Below are 25,065 nucleotides of genomic sequence, written 5' to 3'. Positions count from 1 at the left end.
GGCATGGACCCCAAAAATAAACTTCTCCTGGAAGTCCGCGTTACTGTTTGAGTTTAGCCGCCTGAACATCGGGTATTTCTCACACTGTTATCTGCACGAGAAACACTGGGGGCTCTGATCTGTGCAAAGATCATAACCGCTGGTCAGGGAGCTGCAGTTCCCATGCTCTCAGATGAAAGCATGAGCTAGCAGCTGTGACTATCAGTATAAAGGTCACCTCCAGTCACAGGTGTAGGCTGATGTGAGAGTTCAACTCCCATCAGCCTATACGCCTATACTTACTGTCGCTGATAAAAGTGAGATCAATTGACGCTGATGGAATATTCATGCCTGTGTTATAAATAAATTAAAAAAAATATGTGGGGGGTCTCTTCTAATTTTGATAGCCATTGCAGGCAAACCTGACTGCAATCCTCAGCTGTCAGCTTTATCATAGCTGGTTATCAAGAATAGAAGGGGTCCTGTTGTGAATTCTGCTGTGGGTTCTGCTCTTGGTCTCCCTCCGGTGGTTATAAGTGGTAGTGCTGCTGTTTGTCCTTCACAGCAGTCATCAGGTGCTTCCACTTTGGACGGGGCTATTTAGTCTGGCTTCACCCTTTAGTGAGTGCCAGTTGTCAATTGTTTTCTGGAGGATTCACATCTCTGCTTGGTTTCTCCTGCTGGATTGTCCAAATCATCAAAGATAAGTCCTGGCTTTGTTTTTGCAGTCCACATGCGGTGGACTTTATAGTTCAGTGAATTGCTATGTTTTTTCTTGTCCAGCTTTGTCTGTGTAAGGATTTATTCAGCCAAGCTGGAAGCTCTGGAGTCGCAGAGTTACCCTCCATGCCTTTAGTTAGGTGTGGAGATTTTTGTATTCTCTGTGGTGGATTTTTGTAGTATTTTAATACTGACCGCACAGTACTCTGTCCTGTCTTTTCTTTCTAGGTAGCGTGGCCTCCTTTGCTAAATTCTGTTTTCAGTCTGCGTTTGTAATTTCCCTCTCCTCTCACAGTCAATATTTGTGGGGGGCTGTCTTTCCTTTGGGGATTTTCTCTGAGGCAAGATAGTTTTCCTGTTTCTTTCTTTAGGGGTAATTAGTCCTCCGGCTGTGACGAGGTGTCGAGGGAGTGACAGGAACATCCCACGGCTACTTATAGTTGCGGTGTTAAGTTCAGGGTCTGCGGTCAGTATAGAGGCCACCTACTCCAGAGCTCGTCCATGCTGCTCCTAGGCCACCAGATTTTAACAGTACAACTGGCCAACAATGAGTTAACCGCATCTCAAAAGAAGGGAAAGAAAGTGCTGAGCCATTTTTTTTTCTGTACTCTGTTGTGGGTTTTTTTCCCTCTTCACCTCTGGGTGGCTCAAGAGTTAGGCGCTGACATGGATGTTCAGGGACTTGCTTCTCGGGTGGATCAACTTGCTGCTAGAGTACAGGGTATTTCTGATTATATCGTGCAGACTCCTGTTTTAGAGCCTAGAATTCCTACCCCCGATCTGTTTTTTGAGGACAGGTCCAAATTTTTGAGCTTTAAAAATAACTCTAAACTGTTTTTTGCTCTGAAGCCCCGTTCCTCTGGTGATCCCATCCAGCAGGTAAAAATTGTAATTTCTCTGTTGCGTGGCGACCCGCAGGATTGGGCATTTTCCCTGGAATCTGGGAATCCGGCCTTGCTTAATGTAGACACCTGTTTTCAGGCGCTTGGGTTATTGTATGATGAACCTAATTCTGTTGATCATGCTGAGAAAACCTTGTTTGCCCTGTGTCAGGGTCAAGAAGTGGCAGAATCATATTGCCAGAAATTTAGAAAATGGTCTGTGCTTACTAAGTGGAATGAGGATGCCTTGGCGGCAATTTTCAGAAAGGGTCTTTCTGAATCTGTTAAAGATGTTATGGTGGGCTTCCCCACGCCTGCAGGTCTGAGTGATTCTATGTCTCTGGCCATTCAAATTGATCGGCGCTTGCGTGAGTGCAGAGTTGTGCACACTATGGCATTGTCTTCCGAGCGGAGTCCTGAGCCAATGCAGTGTGATAGGATTGTGTCTAGAGCTGAACGCCAAGGATTCAGACATCAGAATAGGTTGTGCTTTTACTGCGGCGATTCTGCTCAAGTTATTTCTGATTGCCCTAAGCGTGCCAAGAGAATTACTAATTCCGTTACCATCAGTACTGTACAACCTAAATTTCTGTTATCTGTGACCCTGATCTGCTCATTATCGTCATTCTCTGTCATGGCATTTGTGGATTCAGGCGCCGCTTTAAATTTGATGGACTTAGAATTTGCCAGACGTTGTGGTTTTCCCTTACAGCCTTTGCGGAGTCCTATCCCTTTGAGGGGTATTGATGCTACACCATTGGCTAAAAATAAACCTCAGTTTTGGACACAGTTAACCATGTGCATGGCGCCAGCCCATCAGGAAGATTGTTGTTTCCTGGTGTTGCATAATTTGCATGATGCTATTGTGCTGGGGTTTCCATGGTTACAGGTACATAATCCGGTGTTGGATTGGAAATCTATGTCTGTGACTAGTTGGGGTTGTCAGGGGGTTCATGATGACGTTCCTCTGATGTCAATTTCCTCCTCTCCCTCTTCTGAAATTCCTGAGTTTCTGTGAGATTTCCAGGATATTTTCGATGAGCCCAAGTCCAGTTCCCTTCCACAGCATTGGGACTGTGATTGTGCTATTGACTTGATTCCAGGCTGTAAGTTTCCTAAGGGCCGACTTTTCAACCTGTCTGTGCCTGAACATGCCGCCATGCGGAGCTATGTAAAGGAGTCTTTGGAGAAGGGGCATATTCGGCCATCTTCTTCTCCATTGGGAGCAGGTTTTTTTTTTCTTGCCAAGAAGGATGGCTCCTTGAGACCCTGTATTGATTATCGCCTCTTGAATAAGATCACGGTCAAATTCCAATACCCTTTGCCTTTGCTTTCTGATTTGTTTGCCAGGATTAAGGGGGCTAGTTGGTTTACTAAGATTGACCTTCGAGGGGCATATAATCTTGTTCGTATTAAGCAGGGTGACGAATGGAAAACTGCGTTTAATACGCCCGAGGGCCATTTTGAATATCTTGTGATGCCATTCGGACTCTCTAATGCCCCATCTGTGTTTCAGTCCTTCATGCATGATATTTTTTGGAATTATCTTGATAAATTCATGATTGTATATTTGGATGATATTTTGATTTTTTCAGATGATTGGGAGTCTCATGTGAAACAAGTCAGGATGGTATTTCAGATCCTTCGTGATAATGCCTTGTTTGTGAAGGGGTCTAAGTGCCTCTTTGGAGTACAGAAGGTTTCTTTTTTGGGCTTCATTTTTTCTCCATCATCTATAGAAATGGATCCAGTTAAGGTTCAGGCCATTCATGATTGGATCCAGCCCACATCCGTGAAGAGCCTTCAAAAATTTTTGGGCTTTGCTAATTTTTTATCGCCGTTTAATTGCCAACTTCTCCAGTGTGGTTAAACCCCTTACCGATTTGACGAGGAAGGGCGCTGATGTAGCTAACTGGTCCTCTGAGGCTGTTTCTGCCTTTCAGGAGCTTAAGCGCCGATTTACTTCTGCCCCTGTGTTGCATCAGCCAGGTGTTTCTCTTCCTTTTCAGGTTGAGGTTGACACTTCTGAGATTGGGGCAGGGGCCGTTTTGTCTCAGAGGAATTCTGATGGTTCCTTGATGAAACCGTGTGCCTTCTTTTCTCGAAAGTTTTCGCCTGCGGAACGCAATTATGATGTCGGCAATCGCGAGTTTTTGGCTATGAAGTGGGCATTGGAGGAGTGGCGACATTGGCTTGAGGGGGCCAAGCACCGTATTGTGGTCTTGACCAATCATAAGAATCTGATTTACCTCGAGTCTGCCAAACGGCTGAATCGTAAACAGGCCCGATGGTCCCTGTTTTTCTCCCATTTTGATTTTGTTGTCTCGTATCTTCCGGGTTCTAAGAATGTTAAGGCTGATGCCCTCTCTTGGAGTTTTTTGCCTGATTCCCCTGGGATTCTTGAGCAGGTTGGTATTCTGAAGGAGGGGGTGATTCTTTTTGCCATCTCCCCTGATTTGCGACGGGTTCTTCAGGAGTTTCAGGCTGATAAACCTGATCGCTGTCCAGCGGGGAAACTGTTTGTTCCTGACAGATGGACTAGTAAAGTGATTTCTGAGGTTCACTGTTCTGTGTTTGCTGGCCATCCTGGGATTTTTGGTGCCAGAGATTTGGTTAGTAGGTCCATTTGGTGGCCTTCTTTGTCACGGGATGTGCGTTCTTTTGTGCAGTCCTGTGGGACTTGTGTGCGGGCCAAACCTTGCTGCTCCCGTGCCAGTGGTTGCTTTTGCCTTTGCCGGTCCCTTAGAGGCCTTGGACGCATATTTCTATGGATTTTATTTCGGATCTTCCTGTTTCCCAGAGGATGTCTGTTATCTGGGTGGTCTGTGACCGGTTTTCTAAGATGGTTCATTTGGTACCTTTGCCTAAATTGCCTTCCTCTTCTGAGTTGGTTCCGTTGTTTTTTCAGCATGTGGTTCGTTTGCATGGCATTCCGGAGAATATTGTGTCCGATAGAGGTTCCCAGTTTGTTTCTAGGTTTTGGCGATCCTTTTGTGCTAAGCTGGGCATTGATTTGTCTTTTTCTTCCGCATTTCATCCTCAGACAAACGGCCAAACCGAGCCAACTAACCAGACTTTGGAAACTTATTTGAGATGCTTTGTGTCTGCCGATCAGGATGATTGGGTGGCTTTCTTGCCATTGGCCGAGTTTGCCCTTAATAATCGGGCTAGTTCTGCTACCTTGGTTTCACCATTCTTTTGTAATTCTGGGTTTCATCCTCGTTTTTCTTCAGGGCAGTTTGAGTCTTCTGATTGTCCTGGGGTGGACTCTGTGGTTGACAGGTTGCAGCAGATTTGGGCTCATGTTGTGGACAATTTGGTGTTGTCTCAGGAGGAGGCTCAGCGTTTTGCCAACCGTCGTCGGCGTGTGGGTTCCTGGCTTCTGGTTGGGGATTTGGTCTGGTTGTCTTCTCGTCATGTTCCTATGAAGGTTTCTTCCCCGAAGTTCAAGCCTCGGTTTATTGGTCCTTATAGGATTTCTGAGATTATCAATCCAGTGTCTTTTCGTTTGGCCCTTCCAGCCTCTTTTTCCATCCATAATGTTTTTCATAGATCTTTGTTGCGGAAATATGTGGTGCCCGTGGTTCCCTCTGTTGATCCTCCTGCCCCGGTGTTGATTGATGGGGAGTTGGAGTATGATGTGGAGAAGATCTTGGATTCTCATTTTTCAAGACGGAGGCTTCAGTATCTTGTCAAGTGGAAGGGTTATGGCCAGGAGGATAATTCTTGGGTTGTTGCCTCCGATGTTCATGCTGACGATTTGGTTCGTGCCTTCCATTTGGCTCATCCGGATCGGCCTGGGGGCTCTGGTGAGGGTTCGGTGACCCCTCTTCAAGGGGGGGGTACTGTTGTGAATTCTGTTGTGGGTTCTGCTCTTGGGCTCCCTCCGGTGGTTATAAGTGGTAGTGCTGCTGTTTGTCCTTCACAGCAGTCATCAGGTGCTTCCACTTTGGACGGGGCTATTTAGTCTGGCTTCACCCTTTAGTGAGTGCCAGTTGTCAATTGTTTTCTGGAGGATTCACATCTCTGCTTGGTTTCTCCTGCTGGATTGTCCAAATCATCAAAGATAAGTCCTGGCTTTGTTTTTGCAGTCCACATGCGGTGGACTTTATAGTTCAGTGAATTGCTATGTTTTTTCTTGTCCAGCTTTGTCTGTGTAAGGATTTATTCAGCCAAGCTGGAAGCTCTGGAGTCGCAGAGTTACCCTCCATGCCTTTAGTTAGGTGTGGAGATTTTTGTATTCTCTGTGGTGGATTTTTGTAGTATTTTAATACTGACCGCACAGTACTCTGTCCTGTCTTTTCTTTCTAGGTAGCGTGGCCTCCTTTGCTAAATTCTGTTTTCAGTCTGCGTTTGTAATTTCCCTCTCCTCTCACAGTCAATATTTGTGGGGGGCTGTCTTTCCTTTGGGGATTTTCTCTGAGGCAAGATAGTTTTCCTGTTTCTTTCTTTAGGGGTAATTAGTCCTCCGGCTGTGACGAGGTGTCAAGGGAGTGACAGGAACATCCCACGGCTACTTATAGTTGCGGTGTTAAGTTCAGGGTCTGCGGTCAGTATAGAGGCCACCTACTCCAGAGCTCATCCATGCTTCTCCTAGGCCACCAGATTTTAACAGGGTCCCTTGCCTTTTTTACCTTTTCTATTAATTAATTCAATAAATTATTTAAAAAAATGGCATGGAGTCCCTTCATTTTGACCATCTGCTAAGCTAAAGTGGGCAGCCGGGGACTCAAATTCTTAGACTGGTATGGGGGATGTTGCCCCCCTGCAGCTGCCTCAGAAAAGGGGAATTTATTAGATGCGTCAATTCCGTCACTTTGTCTGGCTCTTACAACTTTCCCTGGTGTGGTGGAAGTGGGATAATGTTTCTTTATGGGGTTGATGTCAGCAGCTTTAAGGCGCTGACATAAAGCCCGCAGGTTAGTAATGAAGAGGTGTCTATAAGACGCCCCCATTACTGACTCCATAGTTAGAATGTAAAAAAGACACTGCCAGAAAAATCCTTTAATTTAAATAATGACAAAGACTCCTTCATTTTAAGTAAAAATAAAAAAAAATACAGTTATACTCACCTTACGCCTAAGCCTCCGATACCCAATTCCCCTGGGAAAAAAAGAAAAGTAATTAACAAGCATATCCTTAGTATTTCCAATGTAAAGGTAATCCATACTGTTCCACCACAATTTGGATGAGTCGGATAGCAATCACATCAGTGATGCGACTGCTATCTCTGCCATTCAGCTCACACTGACAGGAGTGTAATCACTCCTGAAGTGTGTAAGCGCTGAGCTGCCATTAGAAAGGTCAGCGGATTTCAAAGCTGAAGAAACCAGGCCATCTCACTGCCAAAGGTGAGGGGTAAGGTAAGTATAACTGCTTTTTTAGTTTTATTTCAAATAAAGGAGTCTGTGTCAATATTTCAACTGCAGGATTTTATTCTGATTGTGTCTTTTTTACAATTTAACTACAGCGTTCGTATGGATGCTTCTCCATCACTAAACTTGTGTGTTTGTTGTCAGAAGCCAATGCACCAGGGCAAGTGAGAAGAGCTGGAAAAAGCACCAGAAATTTCTTTTCTGGGAAGGTTATTGTTAGGGGTCGAGTTCCCGCCTCTGCACAAGGGGAGTCTCGAACCATCTCCACTGCGGTCTCCCATTCTTCTCCAGCCGCAGTGGAGCCTGCTCAGCGGAGACATCGGTCTTAGTGTCTGGCTCAGCCTGATACTCTGTATATGGTTTCTGCTGCCTTTCCAGGCTCAGCCATTGTAGCCAGTACTGGTCAGCGGCGATCAGACATCTCTGGGACTAAGGGTACCATCACACAGTGGCATTTTGATCGCTACAACGGCACGATTCGTGACATTCCAGCGATATATTTACGATCTCGCTGTGTCTGACACGCTACTGCAATCAGGGACCCTGCTGAGAATCATACATCGTAGCAGATCGTTTGAAACTTTCTTTCGTCGTCAAGTGTCCCGCTGTGGCGGCATGATCGCATCGTGTAACAAAGGTTGTATACGATGTGCGCACAGTAACCAATGGCTTCTGCATCGCAACTACGTCATGAAATTATCGCTCCAGCGTCGTGCATTGCAAAGTGTGACCGCAGTCTACGACGCTGGAGCGATAATTATACGACGCTGCAACGTCACAGATCGTGCCGTCGTAACGACCAAAGTGCCACTGTGAGACAGTACCCTAAGTCCTGCTTTTCCCCTTCTGAGCATGCCCAAGGTAAGACCTCTCATTGGAGGTCAGGGGTCACATGCTCAGGTACTGCAGCAGCTCCCATTGGTCCTCTAGGAAGGTCCTGAAGTTGCTCAGATACTGTGGCAGCTCCCGTTGGTTCTCTAGGAAGGTCCTGAAGTTGCTGCAGCTATAAAAGGTTTGCATGGCCGCACGGCCATGCGCTAGGATCAGCTTATGTCATGAGCTTTTGCTATTCAGTTATTCAGTGGTCTTGTCTGCTTGTGGTCAGGGTCCGGCTGAAATAAGGCACTAGAATACCGGCACCTCCAGTGAGGAGTTTTGTATGGTGAATTCAGGGCTGGCGTAAAGCCAATAGAATTCTGGCTCCACCGGAGAGGAGGTGTTTGTGTGCTTGCTACTCCCTGACCACTGATTGCTTTTGCTCTGTTAGGCAGCTGTGTTCACCTGTGACACTAACAGGGCACAGCATTTTCCCTTCTGTGCGACTCTGTGAAGTAACAGAGTTTGCTTATACCGCCATATTGTGCAGCCATTTGCTAGCAGCAGGTTTGTCTCCTGCACCGTGGACCCCGGGCTGTGAACGCACCAATAATTATATCTAAATATACTCAGTGCGTTCCACCAGCCCTAACAGTTATTTTCAGGCTGAGGGGGCAAAATCCATGTACCCTTACTAGTCTGAGAATACCAGCCCCCAGCTATTTGCTATAGCTTGGCTGGTTGCAAAAATGGATGGAGGCTCCAGGCCATTTTTTTAATTATTTATTTTAATAAATAAAAAACGGCATTGTACCCCTTTATTCTTGAAATACCAAGCATGATGAAATTGAAAGCTGAGGATTACAGCTCTTACAGTTTTACCTGCCTTGGTTATCAAAATTAGAACATCCCACTTCATTTGTAAATTTATTTATAGCACAGGCGCCGGCTGATGAACACTCCCATTAGTGACGCTTGCTCTTGCTGTTATCAGTATCCACAGGTGTGGCTGATAGAAGTAGTATTCTCTCATCAGCTGATGCATGTGACCAGAGGTAAACTTTTTGATGCCAGTGACAGCTACTGGCTCATGCTGTTATTTGTCAGCACGGAAACTGCAGCTCTCTTACCTGCGGTAATGATTTCACTGCCAATGAGAGCCCTTGTTTGCTGCTCTGTAATGCAGGTGACAACATGACAAACAACAGAAGTTCGAGCCCCCCATTCATCTGAATGCTGTCTAGGTTCAGGTTTTGTTCTGGTACCTGAACCAAACTTTTTTTTGATGTCCAACCGAAGCACTTTTTCCTATATGTACTAAAGCATTACTTCAGGTTCATCTCCCAGCCACTAGTTGTCCGACAGCCACCTAACAATAGATATATGTTTGCATTTATTATCTATAACTGTTTATTTTCAAAGATTTATTATTAAAAAGCAATAAACTGAAAAAAGTATAACAGATACTATACTGAAAAGCTTTTATATTTACTGCATGTTGCTTACTGGGATATTCAACAATTTTCTAGTTTTTAAAAAAAAAAAAAAAAACATTTGTTCATTTTTCTTTAAAAATTGTTCCTTCCCTGTCTGTTCCTTTTAGAATACTTGACTTCTACATGCAGACTCGCTCACATATTCTTTAAATTGATTACTGTAAAGTTATCATATCATACAATAGAAATAATGACAAATTTAAAATGGTGACAGATACAAAACTGTCGTTGCATAATAGCAAACCACTTTTATTGTTTCAGCCACTACAAAAGATACATTACTTTCTTTAAATATACTATATTATTGTCATCAGACTTTGTGGCCTTTTCAGTAACTACATTTAGTTGCTAGTAATAAACCATTGCTGTACTTTCAAAGACAGAATGGACAATTTTGCATATCGAATCTCCAGGTCTCCTTGAAAGTGTTCAGAAATCACAGTCATTTATTTGTATTGTCAAGACAAGGTCCGTGATGAAAGCCTATTCATTTTGCTTGAAGTTGAATAAGACAAAAACTGCATTTTTTTTTTTTTTGCTTTGAATCAAGCAAAGTACTAGCTATTGAAGATTGCAGAATGCAAGTTATTAGTCCCGGATCTAAAATGCATTGCTCATTTTGAGAACCTGCTGTTCCACAACGATTTTTTTTCCTTTGTGTTAAATTTATTCGAAAAAGAATTGTGAAATATTCCATAACAAAATTTAATGTGATTACTTGATTTTACTTAATATTTTATACTTATTTAACAAGACTTTAGTTTCATGCTATTGATATCCAGTTTTATTATACATAATAACATAGATTTGGGAAGTTATTAATAGTACATTTTCTATATGAATTCTTCTTGCTTCACGTAGGTTTAGACAAAGAATATGGATGACATTTATGTGTTAGTTTCTAAACTGATGGTATATACACACAGCATTATTTAGAGCCACCGAGATTTCCAAGGGAACGTCCTTGTGCCGGCTCCGCCGGTGGTGACCACCACTCTGTACGATTAGTTATAGAAAGTGGACAGCTTCCTCTATTGAGAATGAGCATGTTATTTCTTTTACCTACTTTAGGGTTTCAGAACCCTGAAGCTGTTAAAATAAGTGTCCAAAGAAGGGATCTTTGCAAAGCAATGTTGTTTTGACATTGCTGTGCATTATGTTGATTTTATGGGGCATTTTTGCAGATGTTAAGGTGGATTACAAGTGAAATCAACCTGAAAAATATACAGCCCCTACACAAGCAAGCAAATCAGACAGGAACAGAGTGGACACCATGACAGGGATCATTAAGATGTTTTCTGGGAAAACTGAGATATGCCTTTAGGTTCGTATTGCTCAGCAGTGGTTTCTTTCTTGGAACTCTGCCAAGCAGGCAATTTTTGCTCGTTCTCTTTATGATGGAGTAATGAACACTGACCTTAACTTAGGCAAACGAGACTTGCAGTACTTTGAATGTTGTTATGGGTCTTTTGTGACCTATTGGATGAATAGTCGCTGCTCTCTTGGGGTAATTTTAGTCGGCCAACGACTTCTGGGAAGGTTCACCACTATTCCCTGTTTTTGCCATTTGTGGATAATGGCTCTCACTGTGGTTCCCAGGAGTCCCAAAGCTTGATAAATGGCTTTATAACCTTTTCCAGTCAGATATATCTCAATTACTTTGTTTCTCAGTTGTTCCAGAATTTCTTTGGATCGCAGCATGATGTCTAGCTTTTGAGGACTTTTGGTCTACTTCACTTTGTTAGGGAGGTCCAATTAAAGTGATTTCTTCATTGTTAACAAGTATGACAGTAATCAAGCCTGGAATTCAGATTCCCAAAGATGTGATAAACAGTTAATTTATGTTTAATTTTTTTTTGTGGGGGGGAGGGGGGGCAAGAACTTTTTCACACAGGGCCCTGTGGGTTTGGATTTTTTGTTCCCTTAATATTGATCTGATATATTTTTATATACCCAAAGATAGTCCACTTATTTAGAACATTCCTGTCATCAAAGGGAATTTGTCATCAAGTTTTTTTTTTTTTATGAAATCTGAAAGCAGCATAATGTAGGGGCAGAGAGCCAGATTCTAGTGGTATATCACTTTTTTCTCTGCTGTAGATGTACCAGTGATTAAAATACAGAGCTGTACATAACTACGCCTAACTACGCAAGGACGTAGGGCTTGTGTTTAAGTAACAAAAGGGTAGGTGGAAACCTCATGACCACTTCCCCTTGTTTAATCAAAATGCGGCTATGAATCACCATGGCTATGTTAGAACAAACATGTAGAAAACCTACTGTGTCATCGCGTGCTGCCGTGCTCCCATTCATGAGGCCCACGTGGCTGCCCGCGTTCTCGGTGCACACACTGTGCCGATGACGTCACACGCCGGCACACATGAGGCTCGCAGATGGAGGGTACGAGGCGCTTCCTGCCTTACGTACTTCCTCCAGAGACCGGCGTTCCCTAGTAACAGAGCCGCCGTGCTGAAAACAAATGGCGCCGCTCACACTTCCTGTAAGGCGCGCTCACACCGGAAGTGAGTATTGCCAGGCAACCCAGGACGCTAGGCTGTTTGCCTGTAGCGCTGCCGGCAAACAGGACCAGGGCATACCGGTGATCATGCGATAGGGACAAAGCACCACTAAGAGCTATAGTAGAAGTCAAAATAAGCATATATTAGCCCCATGAAAGAGCCAGTGGGTATGTCACAAGTTGGAAAACCACATATTTGCCATGTTTACTAATTAATCAAAAAGTAAATGATGCCGCATATGACAAAAACCACATCAAAAAAGGCTTTTGATATGTAAAATAGAAAAATTGTTAGTCATGAAAAACCCATAACAGGATTGGGTGGACAAAAAGGACTTAGGCATAGTAAGATTAAACTGACTGTATCATACCAAAAGGAGGACAAAAACAAAAGACAAAGAGGAGTACTTCAGATAAAGCAGCTATAATTAATTTGATCATTCAGGCCATATGGACTAACTGTATTCAAGTAAAAAGTCCACTTGGCCTCACGTTGTAATAGGATTTGGTCCCAATTACCTCCCCATACTGGTTTAGTTACCCTTTCAATGGCCATAAATTTCAAATGTTTAACCTGGCCATTATGCATAGTATTAACATGCCGGGAGACCGAGGTGTCTCTACCATGTTCCACATCGCCAACATGTTCCAAAACTCTTTTTTTGAATTCTCTGATGGTCTTTCCAACATATTCGATACCACAAACACAGGATACCTTATAGACCACTCCCTTCGTACTACAGTTCATGAACTGATTGATCTTATAACTTTTACCCGTGACATTGCTCACGAAATTAGTGCCAGTCCCGATGTATTGGCAGGCCGCACAATGACCACATTTGTGACAGCCCGTTACATTACTTCTAAGCCAGGTTTCATTGGCAGGACTAACAAAATGACTGTGAACCAATCTGTCTTTTAATGAACGGGCTTTTCTATAGGTGATAGCGGGGGTATCACTAAGGTAGTTAGAGATATCCGAGTCAATTTGTAAAATGGACCAGTGTTTTTTGATGATCTCCCTAACATAAGTAGCCCCATTATCAAAGGTGGTGATAAAACGTACTAAATCATTATCCTGTGTCTTAGTAGTGGGATTCAAAAGTGCTGTTCTATCTCTACTCTTGGCTTCGTGATAGGCCTTCTTTAGAATTGTGGATGGGTACCCCCTATCCTGAAAATTACTCCTCAATTCCCTTGCATGGGTATCAAAAGTTACATCGTCCGAACAGTTCCTCCGAACCCTAAGGTACTGCCCCTTAGGGATCCCTCTCTTCAGATGGTCAGGATGATGACTATTCCAGTGGAGTAGGGCATTTGTAGCTGTAGGCTTTTTATAATTACAGGTAACTAAGTTACCATTCGCCCCCTTGGTGATAAGAATATCCAAAAAGGGTAAAGAGGAAGATTCAATTACTGATGTGAAAAACAGGCCAATGTTGTTATGATTAAGTCTGTCCACAAAGGTCCCAAAGTCATTAATGGAGCCAGTCCAAATTAAAAACACGTCATCTATGTACCGTGTCCAAATTTCTGGGGCACGGCACATAGAGAAGTCAGAATCATCACTCCAAACCACAGTCTCCTCCCACCAGCCGAGGAAGAGGTTGGCGTAGGCCGGGGCACAGGGACTGCCCATAGCCGTCCCCCTCAGCTGGTGGTGGATCCTGCGGTTAAAGGTAAAGACATTGTGTGTTAGACAAAACCTAAGGAGCTTTAAGACGAACTGATTGTGTTCACGGAATTGGCATCCTCTTGTTTGTAAGAAGAAATTCACAGCCTCCAAACCCTTGTCATGAGGGATGGAGGAATAGAGGGCCTCCACATCTATACTGGCCAGGTAGGCATCCGGTTCAATAGTGAGGCCCTCCAAACGACGAAGGAGATCGGGAGTATCTTTTACAAAGGATTGTAGAGCCGACACAAAGGGGCACAACACACGGTCCAGATAGATACCTGCGTTTTGACACAAACTGCCTACCCCAGACACAATGGGTCTACCTTTGAGTGGGTTAAGGCCCTTGTGTACCTTGGGGAGGCAGTAAAAAGTGGCCATAACGGGGTGATCAGGGAGAATGAAGTCAAACTCGGTTTTGCTTATGACGCCATTCTCCAACCCCTCCTGCAGGATAAGGCGAAGTTCCTCCCGATACTCCATACTTGGATCACGTGGAAGAATTTCATAGGAACTCCTGTCAGAAAGAATGAGTTCACACATTTGTTGATAGTGGATAGTATTTAGGATGACCACATTGCCGCCCTTGTCAGAGGGCTTTATGACAATGGAGTCATCACTTTCCAAACGGTTAATTGCTTCCATCTCTTTCTTTGTGCAGTTGAATTTACACAGAACACGTGATTGAGACAGATTTATCAAATCTGATGTAACAAGATTTGAGAAAATGTCAATGGCAGAGAGATCCCCAGTTGGAGGAGGCATCTTATGGCTTTTTTCCTTTAACTGTGTAAAGGGGCCCACTCCTTGTAAATTGGGATCACTCTCTCCAATACTATGTAGCAATCTTACATCAGCTAACATGTCTATTGGGATTCCGAGTTCAGAACAGGTACGAGACTCCTGCTTATGGAAATGTTTTTTCCATCTCACTTTCCGTAAGAAGAGATTAAGTTCCTTCACGGCTCTGAAAAGATCAAAGTCACTATTAGGGACAAAAGAAAGGCCTTTCTTCAATACAGACACTTCATCGGCATCAATATCTCTAGCCGAAAGGTTGATGGTTGATAATCTGGATGTTTTTATCAGAGACTGAACAATCAAGGTCATTTGTAGAATATGCCTTTAAGATTACTTCCTCACTTGGAGGGGTCTGTTTCTTAAGGCATAGACCTGATCTAAAAAACCCCCCCAGGAGTATTGTCTGATCTGTCAGAATGATTTTTTGTTCCTCGGCCCCTTCCTCTCCCCCGATTTCTGCCCCTGTTAGATTTACTCCTATTTTCGGGCTCTGAGAAATCAGTGTCTGTTAAGGATAACTCTGTATCACGATCAGGGGGGGTGGATCTAGGGGTCAACACAAGGTATGCCTTGTTGTCCTTGAAGTCCTGTGTGTCACGCATATATTGGCGGTGTTTCCTCTCCTTAAGATGGTATTGGAAGCGCTCAATATGTGTCTGTAACTTGGTTTCCTTTGCCGCAAAATCAGTTTCTGTAGAGAATTTTTTTGTTATCTCTATCTGTTCTCTTAGTTTGTCATTCAAAGCGGCCAAAGAAATCCTCTCCTCCTCAAGCAGTAATTGCATGAAGCGGAGAGAGCTCTCCGTTGCCTCTCTTTCCCACTTGTGTGTAAATGTGGGGCTCTTGTGCCGGTTGCCTGCTGACAAATTAATGCGTAAACCTCGCGGGACAATTCTAGCCTTCAGGTAGCTCTCCAAGCTCTGGACCTCCCACCATGAGGTGATTTGGTCCCGATAGATTTGCTGGAGTTCCTTGAAGGCTACATTAAAGGTAGGAAGGTATTTTTTCTGAACAAATGCCTGGTCTGAGAACACCTCTTTCGCTTCTGAAACCCAACTCTCAGTATTAAGGCCTACAGTCAAAAAGCCGGCCATATCCTGAATAGTAAACTAGAAAAAAGCAACAATCTATAAACTGACTGTAAGTCACATAGATGGGACCACTATAATTTATATATAACAAAGCGAAAGTGGAAAGAATAAAACGTAACTTTTATTATCTAAAGCCACACAAAAACAAAACCAAACACCCAAGTGAATAAAAAAATGGGACTAAGGTCTTTGACAATTGGTATAATGATCATACAGACCAGTTATCCCCTGACAGGTTTATATGATTTCATCTATAAGCATATTTCTAGAGAAATCAATGAAACACTAGGATATATCCTATAAGAGAGCCGAAGTAGGATACATAATTAACACTCAGAATCATCATATTCCTAGTTACATGTAAAAACAATAGATTGCCAGCAGCACACACATATGATATAACTAGTGCCACTGGTGGCTATATACATATAGTAAAAAAAGGAACAATCTCACCCGTTCCTAGGTGTAGGCAAAGGAGCGTTGGATAACCTCTAGTCAGGGGAAAATCCGAAGGGAAGAGACGACAGTCCCTATGTCAGTCCCTATGGGGCTATCAGTAAACTATCCCCAAAGCTCCTGCCCTTACAAGGGCAGTCCACAGCTACCCCTATATGCACATGCCCTGCACTCTCCCTATATCGTCTGTCCCGATGCGTTTCATCCAAGCTGATTCTTCAGGGGACTCGCTTGTGCATGGAGATAAAGTGCCTGTGTGCTAAAAAGGAGGGACAAAAGTCCTGCCACCCTCTATGCTGTCCTGCAGAGAGTGGCAAGGACGTAGGGCTTGTGTTTAAGTAACAAAAGGGGAGGTGGAAGCCTCATGACCACTTCCCCTTGTTTAATCAAAATGCGGCTATGAATCACCATGGCTACGTTAGAACAAACATGTAGAAAACCTACTGTGTCATCGCGTGCTGCCGTGCTCCCATTCAGGAGGCCCACGTGGCTGCCCACGTTCTCGGTGCACACACTGTGCCGATGACGTCACACGCCGACACACATGAGGCTCGCAGATGGAGGGTACGAGGCGCTTCCTGCCTTACGTATTTCCTCCAGGGACCGGCATTCCCTAGTAACAGAGCCGCCGTGCTGAAAACAAATGGCGCCGCTCACACTTCCTGTAAGGCGCGCTCACACCGGAAGTGAGTATTGCCAGGCAACCCAGGACGCTAGGCTGTTTGCCTGTAGCGCTGCCGGCAAACAGGACCAGGGCATACCGGTCAAAATAAGCATATATTAGCCCCATGAAAGAGCCAGTGGGTATGTCACAAGTTGGAAAACCACATATTTGCCATGTTTACTAATTAATCCATAATTTGCCTGGCAATACTCACTTCCGGTGTGAGCGCGCCTTACAGGAAGTGTGAGCGGCGCCATTTGTTTTCAGCATGGCGGCTCTGTTACTAGGGAACGCCGGTCCCTGGAGGAAATACGTAAGGCAGGAAGCGCCTCGTACCCTCCATCTGCGAGCCTCATGTGTGTCGGCGTGTGACGTCATCGGCACAGTGTGTGCACCGAGAACGTGGGCAGCCACGTGGGCCTCCTGAATGGGAGCACGGCAGCACGCGATGACACAGTAGGTTTTCTACATGTTTGTTCTAACGTAGCCATGGTGATTCATAGCCGCATTTTGATTAAACAAGGGGAAGTGGTCATGAGGCTTCCACCTCCCCTTTTGTTACTTAAACACAAGCCCTACGTCCTTGCCACTCTCTGCAGGACAGCATAGAGGGTGGCAGGACTTTTGTCCCTCCTTTTTAGCACACAGGCACTTTATCTCCATGCACAAGCGAGTCCCCTGAAGAATCAGCTTGGATGAAACGCGTCGGGACAGACGATATAGGGAGAGTGCAGGGCATGTGCATATAGGGGTAGCTGTGGACTGCCCTTGTAAGGGCAGGAGCTTTGGGGATAGTTTACTGATAGCCCCATAGGGACTGACATAGGGACTGTCGTCTCTTCCCTTCGGATTTTCCCCTGACTAGAGGTTATCCGACGCTCCTTTGCCTACACCTAGGAACGGGTGAGATTGTTCCTTTTTTTACTATATGTATATAGCCACCAGTGGCACTAGTTATATCATATGTGTGTGCTGCTGGCAATCTATTGTTTTTACATGTAACTAGGTATATGATGATGCTGAGTGTTAATTATGTATCCTACTTCGGCTCTCTTATAGGATATATCCTAGTGTTTCATTGATTTCTCTAGAAATATGCTTATAGATGAAATCATATAAACCTGTCAGGGGATAACTGGTCTGTATGATCATTATACCAATTGTCAAAGACCTTAGTCCCATTTTTTTATTCACTTGGGTGTTTGGTTTTGTTTTTGTGTGGCTTTAGATAATAAAAGTTACGTTTTATTCTTTCCACTTTCGCTTTGTTATATATAAATTATAGTGGTCCCATCTATGGGACTTACAGTCAGTTTATAGATTGTTGCTTTTTTCTTGTTTTTTGCAGGACAAGTGGAACTTTTGAAAGGCACCATTGATTTTACCACATCGTGTACTGGAAAAAGTAAAAAAAAATCAAAATGCAGTGAAATTGCAAAAAATGACCAATTCCACAATAGCTTGCTATGATTCTCTAGGTCAGTGCGAGTTTGTAGATAACATATATGTATATGTTCTTTTTTTATTTAAGTGGTGAAAAAAACATCCAAAGTTTGCAAAAAATATAATGTTGCACTTTTCCAAGACCCGTAGCATCTTCATTTTTCGGGATCAGGGGATGTGTGAGGGCTTATTTTTTGCATGCTGAGCTGATGTTTTTATTTATACTATTTTGGTGTAGAGTAGTGATGAGCGAATACATTCAGCACTATTGGTGTGTGTGAGGGACGAAGGAGACAACATTTTGATTTATTAATTTCAGGCCAAATATATTATCCAGACCTCCCTCTCCCAATGCTCCTGAACTGTGCTCCCACCCATGGGATAAATACACAATTTCTCAAAAGAACAGGACCTTGCGGTATGGCCAGAGAATTAGAGGCCATATGTTAATTAATGCGAGGAGGAACAGAGCTGGGACCCCCTGCTGACAGCCAGTTATCAATGGAAGCCCTAGATGGAGCATTCTCTAGCTGTCCTAGTTACTGAGCTATCGAGACTGGCTGTCCAAAAAAGCTTAGCTGACCCAAGTTTGTATACTCCATATCGGTCAAGCACCAATGAACCTTATGAAATGTCAGTTGTCCTGTTTGGACCTCCCACTAGGAAGTTATGACCCATCCTAGATATTGAGAATTATTTAAGCTAGGAGGTTAGCGGAGGAGAGTTCTGTTCAGCCCAGTGGGGCAGTGGGAAATATGGGAGGGATTGAGCTAAGCTTATTGTTCTGCGACAGAAGACACGTGTGGAGACAGACCAGAAACTAAGAAACTGCCTGTGCACTCGAGTGCTTCCCTAGATCCACATGTTAAGGACCGGTAACATGACACATACAGCTAACTGAAATCACATACAGTACCTGTACAGTATCTTTATATTTATTTCTAGCTGTAATATCTGTATATTGCTCTATATATAAAATTTTATTATCTAGTGTGCCTTTTGGCAATTAAAATATCAATTAATTTTGGGCTGTTCTTTTACCTAGAATCCTAATTTTCCACATCCATGAACCCGGCTAGTACTTATAAGCTACCTGGAGTTGGTTTCTGACTCAATATAAGCTTGTCAACAGACTTATAACTAACGAGGTACTGGTGGCAATATTCCGTACTGGGGTTACTGTGGGACCCTTGGTTTATATATATATATATATATATATATATATATATATATATATATATATATATATATACATATATACCCGGCCTGGGACTGGTAATATATATAATGCCGTCACTGCTGAGACGATAACCAGTATGTAACAGGGCAGCCTCTCCGGTGACTACTTATCCTTGCTGCAGTTCCCTGACTGACCTGAGGGTAAGGGGGCAACAGAGAGCTGTGACTGTGTAAGCTCTATCACAGATTGATTACGGCAGTGGGATATCTGAATCCTCCTGGCTCTCGTTCGTCAAACCAGGCGTTCCACCCACCTACTGGCGTGTTTGGCTGCCATGTGCTTTTTAATGCTGGTGGTGGTCAGATTGGCAGTGTTCTTGACTCTTCTTGCTTGGTTTGGCAGATAATGTTTGTTTTACTGTAAGTGATAGCTGTAATTTTTTTGTAACCCCTTCTTATGGGCAGCACCATGGAATCAATGGTGCTATGTAAATAATAATAATAAAGTTGACCGAGTTCTCCCTCTGGTCAAACCACTGCCTGTCCTTGCCTGTTTTGTGCTATGGACTAATCCCTGTCTGTACTGCTGTGCTCGCTAGGCATGCCACCTTGCCAGGATGGAATAGTGGCTTCATCATCGGCCACGTCATCTTCCAGTTCCTCAATATGATCCCCCTTCTGAGTTGTGATTTGTGGCTGATCTGATGGCAACTGTGCTGTTATGATCCCAGTGGCTTAGGATCACAAATCTAACCAGCTAAGTCAGAGATAATAGGACAAGCTCTGGGGATGTGGTATCTGGACTGACCGCAAACCTGATCCTAACCAAACACACTAAAGGCAGCCGTGGAATGTTTCCTGAAATCCTAGACGTCTCTTCACGGCCTGAGAAACTGACTACCCCTAGAGATAAATAAAAGACCTCACTTGCCTCAGAGAAATAACCCCAAAGATATAGAACAGCCCCCCACAAATAATAATGGTGAGTTAAGAGGAAAAGACAAACGCAGAGATGAAACAGGTTAAGCAAATGAGGCCCGCTAACACTAGATAGCAGAAAATAGCAAGGGATCTGTGCGGTCAGTAAAAAAACCCTATACAAAAATATCCACGCAGAGAATGCGAGAACCCCCACACCAACTAACGATGTGGGGGGAGCAACTCAGCACCCCAGAGCTACCAGCAAGCAGAGAAATCACATATTAGCAAGCTGGACAAAACTCATAATATTCTATGAAACACATTGAACATAGATGAGCAAGAATAAGCAAACAGAACGTAGCTTCTCATGGAGAGACTGATAACGGATGTAGACAGGAGCAATCAGAATAGCACTGAATACAACGACAGCAGGCATAGACTGAGAGTCCAAGTGAGGTTAAATAGAAAACCAGCCCACAGATAACGAGACAGCTGATGCCAGACACAAACCTGCAGAAAGACAGCACTCACACAGTACCACTTGTGACCACAAGAGGGAGCCCAGAAATAGAATTCACAACAGTACCCCCCCCTTGAGGAGGGGTCACCGAACCCTCATCAAGACCCCCAGGGCGATCAGGATGAGCTGCATGGAAGACACAAACCAAATCGGCCGCATGAACATCAGAGGCGACAACCCAGGAATTATCCTCCTGACCATAGCCCTTCCATTTAACTAAATACTGAAGCCTCCGTCTGGAAATACGAGAATCCAAGATCTTCTCCACCACGTACTCCAATTTGCCCTCAACCAGCACCGGAGCAGGAGGCTCAACAGAAGGAACCACAGGCACCACATACCTCCGCAACAAAGACCTATGGAACACATTATGAATGGCAAACGATGCTGGGAGGTCCAAACGAAAAGACACCGGGTTAAGGATTTCCAAAATCTTATAAGGACCGATGAAGCAAGGCTTGAATTTAGGAGAGGAAACCTTCATAGGAACATACCGAGAAGACAGCCATACCAAATCCCCAACATGAAGTCGGGGACCAACACCACGACGGCGGTTGGCACAGCGCTGAGCCTTCTCCTGTGACAACTTCAAATTGTCCACCACATGGTTCCAAATCTGCTGCAACCTATCCACCACAGAATCCACCCCCGGAAAGTCAGAAGGCTCAACCTGACCCGAGGAAAAACGAGGATGAAAACCAGAATTGCAGAAAAAAGGCGAAACCAAAGTAGCAGAACTAGCCCGATTATTAAGGGCAAACTCGGCCAATGGCAAAAAAGTCACCCAATCATCCTGATCAGCAGAAACAAAACATCTTAAATAAGTTTCCAACATCTGATTAGTTCGCTCGGTTTGGCCATTCATCTGAGGATGGAAGGCCGACGAAAAAGACAAATCAATGCCCATCTTAGCACAAAAAATCCGCCAAAATCTGGACACAAACTGGGATCCTCTGTCAGACACAATATTTTCAGGGATGCCGTGCAAGCGAACCACATTCTGAAAAAATAAAGGAACCAAATCGGAGGAGGAAGGCAACTTAGGCAAGGGCACCAAATGGACCATTTTGGAAAAACGATCACACACCACCCAGATGACAGACATTCTCTGAGATACTGGAAGATCTGAAATAAAATCCATGGAAATGTGCATCCAAGGCCTCTTCGGGACAGGCAAAGGCAAAAGCAAACCGCTGGCACGAGAACAGCAAGGCTTAGCCCGAGCACAAATCCCACAGGACTGCACAAAGGAACGCACATCCCGTGACAAGGAAGGCCACCAGAAGGACCTAGCCACCAAATCTCTGGTACCAAAAATCCCAGGATGACCTGCCAACACCGAAGAATGAACCTCGGAAATAACTCTGCTGGTCCATCTATCAGGGACAAACAGTCTCTCTGGTGGGCAGGTCTATCAGCCTGAAATTTCTGCAGCACTCGTCGCAAATCTGGGGAAATGGCAGACAAAATCACTCCCTCTTTGAGGATACCAGCCGGCTCTGAAACTCCCGGAGAGTCAGGCACAAAACTCCTAGAAAGGGCATCAGCCTTCACGTTCTTCGAACCAGGCAGGTACGAGACCACGAAATTGAAACCGGAGAAAAACAATGACCAACGAGCCTGTCTAGGATTCATGCGCTTGGCAGACTTGAGATAAATCAGATTTTTGTGATCAGTCAAGACCACCACACGATGCCTAGCTCCCTCAAGCCAATGTCGCCACTCCTCAAATGCCCACTTCATAGCCAACAATTCCCGATTACCAACATCATAATTCCGCTCGGCAGGTGAAAACTTTCTTGAAAAGAAGGCACAGGGTTTCATCACAGAGCCATCAGAGCTTCTCTGCGACAAAACAGCCCCTGCTCCAATCTCAGAAGCATCCACCTCGACCTGGAAAGGAAGAGAGATATCAGGCTGACATAATACTGGAGCTGAAGAAAACCGGCGCTTCAGCTCCTGAAAGGCTTCCACTGCCGCAGGAGACCAATTAGTCACATCAGAACCTTTCTTGGTCAAATCTGTCAAGGGCTTAACCACACCAGAAAAATTAGCGATGAAGCGACGGTAAAAATTAGCAAAACCCAAGAACTTCTGAAGACTCTTAACAGATGTAGGCTGAGTCCAGTCATGAATAGCCTGGACCTTGACTGGGTCCATCTCAATAGTAGAAGGAGAAAAAATAAAACCCAAAAAGGAAACCTTCTGTACTCCGAAGAGACATTTTGAGCCCTTCACAAATAAGGCATTAGCACGCAGGACCTGAAATACCATCCTGACCTGCTTCACATGGGACTCCCAGTCCTCAGAAAAGACCAAAATGTCATCCAGATACACAATCATAAATTTATCCAGATATTCTCAGAAGATGTTATGCATGAAGGACTGGAACACAGAAGGAGTATTAGAGAGTCCAAAAGGCATCACCAAGTACTCAAAATGGCCCTCGGGCGTATTAAATGCTGTTTTCCATTCATCCCCCTGCTTAATATGCACAAGGTTATACGCACCACGAAGATCTATCTTGGTGAACCAACTGGACCCCTTAATCCGAGCAAACAGATCAGATAATAATGGCAAAGGATACTGAAATTTGACCGTGATTTTATTTAGAAGACTCTAATCTATACAAGGTCTCAGAGAACCATCCTTCTTGGCCACAAAAAAGAATCCTGCACCAAGAGGGGAGGAGGATGGGTGAATATGTCCCTTCTCTAAAGACTCCTTTATATAACTCCGCATTGCGGCATGTTCTGGTACAGACAAATTAAAAAGTCGTCCCTTAGGGAACTTACTACCAGGAATCAAATTTATAGCACAATCACAATCCCTGTGAGGAGGCAGGGCACCGGATCTGGGCTCATCAAATACATCCTGGTAGTCCGACAAAAACTCAGGGACCTCAGAAGGAGTGGAAGAAGCAATTGACACCAAAGGAGCATCGCCATGAATCCCCTGGCAACCCCAACTTGAAACAGACATAGCTTTCCAATCCAGAACTGGATTATGGGCCTGCAGCCATGGCAGACCCAAAACGACAACATCATGCAGATTATGCAGCACAAGAAAGCGAATCACCTCCTGATGTACAGGAGTCATGCACATGGTCACTTGAGTCCAATACTGAGGCTTATTCTCAGCCAATGGTGTAGCATCAATACTAGTGTTGAGCATTCCGATACCGCAAGTATCGGGTATCGGCCGATACTTGCGGGTATCGGAATTCCGATACCGAGATCCGATACTTTTGTGGTATCGGGTATCGGTATCGAAACAACATTAATGTAAAAATGTGTAAAAGAGAGAATTAAAATAAAAAATATTGCTATACTCACCTCTCCGACGCAGCCTGGACCTCACCGAGGGAACCGGCAGCGTTGTTTGCTTAAAATTCGCGCGTTTACTTCCTTACGTGAAGTCCCGGCTTGTGATTGGTCGCGTGCCGCCCATGTGGCCGCGACGCGACCAATCACAGCAAGCCGTGACGTAATTTCAGGTCCTTCAGGATTTTAAAATTACGTTCTGGCTTGTGATTGGTCGCGTCGCGGTCACATGGGCGATGCGACCAATCACAAGCCGTGACGTCACGGGAGCCTGGACACGCGCGCTTTTTAAAATGCGCGCGTGTCCTGCCTCCCGTGACGTCCCGGCTTGTGATTGGTCGCGTCGCCCATGTGGCTGCGACGCGACCAATCATGGCAAGCCGTGACGTAATTTCAGGTCCTTCAGGATTTTAAAATTACGTTCTGGCTTATGATTGGTCGCGACACGACCAATCACAAGCCGTGATGTCACGGGAGGCTGGACATGCGCGCATTTTAAAATGCGCGCGTGTCCAGCCTCCCGTGACGTCACGGCTTGTGATTGGTCGCATCGCCCATGTGACCGCGACGCGACCAATCACAAGCCAGAACGTAATTTTAAAATCCTGAAGGACCTGAAATTACGTCACGGCTTGCCGTGATTGGTCGCGTCGCGGCCACATGGGCGGCACACGACCAATCACAAGCCGGGACTTCACGTAAGGAAGTAAACGCGCGAATTTTAAGCAAACAACGCTGCCGGTTCCCTCGGTGAGGTCCAGGCTGCGTCGGAGAGGTGAGTATAGCAATATTTTTTATTTTAATTCTTTCTTTTACACATTAATATGGTTCCCAGGGCCTGAAGGAGAGTTTCCTCTCCTTCAGACCCTGGGAACCATCAGGGATACCGTCCGATACTTGAGTCCCATTGACTTGTATTGATATCGGGTATCGGTATCGGATTGGATCCGATACTTTGCCTGTATCGGCCGATACTTTCCGATACCGACACTTTCAAGTATCGGACGGTATCGCTCAACACTAATCAATACCCCTCAGTGGAATAGGGAATTCCAAAGGCTCCAGGACAAAACCACAGCGCCTGGCAAACGACAAATCCATCAGGTTCAGGGCAGCACCTGAATCCACAAAAGCCATAACCGAGTAGGATGACAAAGAACAAATTAAAGTAACAGACAAAATGAATTTAGGCTGTATAGTACCAACG

This window comes from Ranitomeya variabilis, chromosome 1 (genome assembly GCF_051348905.1).
Source record: "Ranitomeya variabilis isolate aRanVar5 chromosome 1, aRanVar5.hap1, whole genome shotgun sequence".
Classification (NCBI taxonomy): domain Eukaryota; kingdom Metazoa; phylum Chordata; class Amphibia; order Anura; family Dendrobatidae; genus Ranitomeya; species Ranitomeya variabilis.
Note: the sequence above shows the minus strand (reverse complement) of the source record.